Source organism: Nematolebias whitei, chromosome 6 (genome assembly GCF_014905685.2).
Source record: "Nematolebias whitei isolate Nwh7 chromosome 6, NemWhi1, whole genome shotgun sequence".
Lineage (NCBI taxonomy): Eukaryota > Metazoa > Chordata > Actinopteri > Cyprinodontiformes > Rivulidae > Nematolebias > Nematolebias whitei.
Window position 1 is genome coordinate 9353356 of NC_056503.1, and position 3561 is coordinate 9356916.

A 3561-nucleotide genomic window follows, 5' to 3' on the forward strand; every position below is an offset into this window, starting at 1 on the left:
CCAACAGCAGCCTACACACACAGCAAAGTCTTGTCCCCCCCCCCCTATTTGTCTTGTTGTTAATCAAATTCTCTTGCAGTTTTCAGTGTCAGTTCCCCATCCAGTGGTTGTTCGGTTTAAGAAGATTGATAACTACTTGACACACAAATCTTGTAATGGTGTCAGCTACCATAAAACATTCAGAAGTCTCTGTAAACATTGTGTCACCACCACATGTGCACATGTTCTTGAAATGGGCTCAGAAGCAGCACAGAGAAATTTGCTATCTAATCTGTAGATCCCTTGGCACCTCCCTCATCTTTCTATTACTAAAAGTTGAATACCAGATGTTTGAATTGATGTTTGTAGCTGTTTCATTTCTTGTGTGGTGGTGATGAAGGATTATGGATCATCTCAGACCTTTTTCTCAGAGCTTTCCTCACAGAGTGCTCTCCCATGTTTGATTTTGTGGACGCTCAACGGTACAAACTCCAATTCAATTTTTTTTTTACATTTTTGTGCATCATTTTTTTTATTTGTGAACAATTTTGGTGGAAGTTTTTAGAAGACATTTATTGTATTTTTGAACTCTGCTCCCTCTATCAGTGTGTAAAATCTCCTGAGTGTACTGGGTTGATGCTTATAATTTCTGCACCCCATGTGTATAAGAAAGTATGTGCATGTATGTAAGCAACAGGAGGAATTTGATGCATGAAAGTGGGAGTATAAGCTCCCATGAAAAATCATTAGGGCTCACTTGAGATTAATATGTGTTTCCACATGTTTTCATGCGGGGTGTATTAGCATTCCAATTATTTCTGCTGAGAGTGATTAGGCTGCTGGTGAGACTACAGGAATCCACGGGTCATTTAGGTTAACACCCCATACTCCCCTATCCCTCTAACAAACTCACACACACACAAACATACACACTTATGCAAACATTCCTTCAACAACTCAAAGTTTTGTAATTACAAAGTTAGATTCTTGCTGCTGCTCTTTGGGTTTAAGAAAAACAAAGGCACAAAGAGTGGCTACTGTTTCTGTAGCAACTAATCCTCAAACCTGGCTTCAAGCTCCAGGGGTGGGGGCGTGGGGGGAGGTGGTCAGCAGAGGGGGTCAGCAGGTCCTGGTCCTATTTGGAGTGATGCTGTGGGAGAAGAGGTTTGAAGCAGTGCCATGAAGGGGGAGGAAGGTCTTTGTTTTGAACAAGAAATGAGTGTAAAAGCACGTTTGATGACATGAATAAAAGAAGAATTGAGGGAAAAAAACAAAATGTGTTAAATCTCTTACACCATGATGCTTTAAAAGACATCAGCGTAGGACAAGTGGGACAATAATTATTCAGTTTTACTTTAACAAGACATTTTATAAGAAACTTGGTCTGCAAATAGCCAGGTACTTTACAAAAAGAACAAGTAAAGAAGCAGCTTTAATTCCAAATTATCCCCTCAAAAATCTTTGAAATACATCTTGATGAAGCCTGAAGAACTATTGACCAGGAGTACTGTAAAATAGTTCAAGAAACTCTGGTTCTTTGAAAGCAAAATATAAAGAAAAACAAGAATTCCTTGAAGTAACGCCTCGCAGGACAAAGTTTTAAACAGCCGTTGTGTGATCTGTTGCTCAGACTTTAAGTTCAGGATGATTCTCAGATTCTACTGAACCAAATTTTACTTTAAATATCTGCAAAACTAACTGAGTTTAACTAGTGTTAAATATTTGTGTGGTTTTCTAAGGCCAATTAGCTGTGGTAAAATATCCTGAATTGGGGTGACATTAAAACGTAATCACTTGTAGATATACAGCTAATGATTCATTCAAAACCATTTCACTGGTTTACAGATATTTTTCTAACAGAAAGACCAATGTGCACATACACATAGAGAGAAACAAATGCACAGACACTTATATTATTGCCTGCTTCTCATGACAGGGGGCTCATATGGATGACTCCAGAGTTTGGTACAGTAATATGTTTGGTGGTGGGTTTTTGCAGGCATAGAAACTTTTTTAATTTACATCTTTATTTTAGCAGGAAATAAATCCATTGATATTATTGATCTCTTTTACAAAAATGTCCTGGGACTATGGGAAGTACACAAAGTACATGTCTTTGGACACTGCCTGGATTGATCTCAAAACAAAAGTTAATCTGTTGGAGATGACTACTGAGAGATTATTTATTAGTGTTTCCAATAAAATGCACCCAGTCCTTCATGATGCATTTTTCCTAAACGACAGTGTTGATGGCAATAGAAAAGTTTTAGACAAATCTTCATGCAACTAGTTAGCAATGTGTGATGGGGATGACTCTTAGCTGCTAAAATCTTACTTCTAACCTACAAAGCTCTCAAGAACCTAGCTCCATCTTATATTACAGATCTTATTGTTCCATATTTTCCTAACAGAGCACTTCGCTCTCAGACTGTAGGCTTACTTGTGGTTCCTAGAGTTTCCAAAAGCAGAACGGGAGGCAGATCTTTCAGTTCTCAGGCTCCTCTCTTGTGGAACCAACTTCCAGTTTCTGCCCGTGAGGCTGACACATTGTCCAGTTTTAAGACTTTCCTTGTGATAAATCCTATAGTTAGGGTTGGCTTGTTCTGCTGCCATAGGCATAAACTAGTAGAGGACAAATTGACCTAATTTCCTAAAACAAATTGTTAAATGTAATATTTCACATTTGAAATTATTTCTATCCACATGTGATTCTTGACCTGCCATTGTGTATCTGTTCCTCTCAAACCCAGCCGGTCGAAGCAGATGTCCGCTGGTCCTGAGTCTGGCTCTGCTAAAGGTTTCTTCCTCATGAGGGAGTTTTTCCTTTCCACTGTCTCCTTCATGTTTGCTCAAGATGAGATCCTGCAATGAAATTAAACTCAAAGCAGTCTGCTCCTCAGATAAATAATGTTAACTTATTATTTTTATATATATAAATGTTTCTGTTCAGTGCCTGAGATGACTTCTGTTGTGACTTGGTGCCATAGAAATAAACTGAATTGAAGTGAACACAATAAATTTTAGTAATATGATTTATGTCAAATAGTTGTAGCAGACATCAGGAGAGTTTCACTAACATCTGTCCAGAGGTTCATGAGATTTTTTTTGCTGACCGACAATGAGAACATTCATGCACAATGTTCATAATGTGAACATTATTCCCTGTCTCTTGTGGCGGACAGTCCATAATGATGCATGCTCACTTTAATCAGTTGTGAAGTGTGTGCTTCTCTAATATCTGTATCTCAGCTGTTGGGGGCAATGCATAAACAAAAGATACAAAACTGACCAAGTTCCAGAAAAATGAGTGTAGAAATAAAATCCGTCTGGAACTGTAAATCAGACCTCAGTAACAGATGCTTCATTTCATGCTTAAATTCTATATTGCAACCTACATTTGGTCTTTCCTACTTTTAAAGTCATTATAGTTAATTGAAACAAGACTGCGCCTGTTTTATGTCAGACCCATAATTTGTTGTTTTAAAGAAAAGCATGATTTGTAATTCCTGCTCTGTTGCCATGCCAAATATTTAGCAACCTGTATCTCAGAGTAGCTGTTGGCTTAGTTTCCAGCATGAAGTC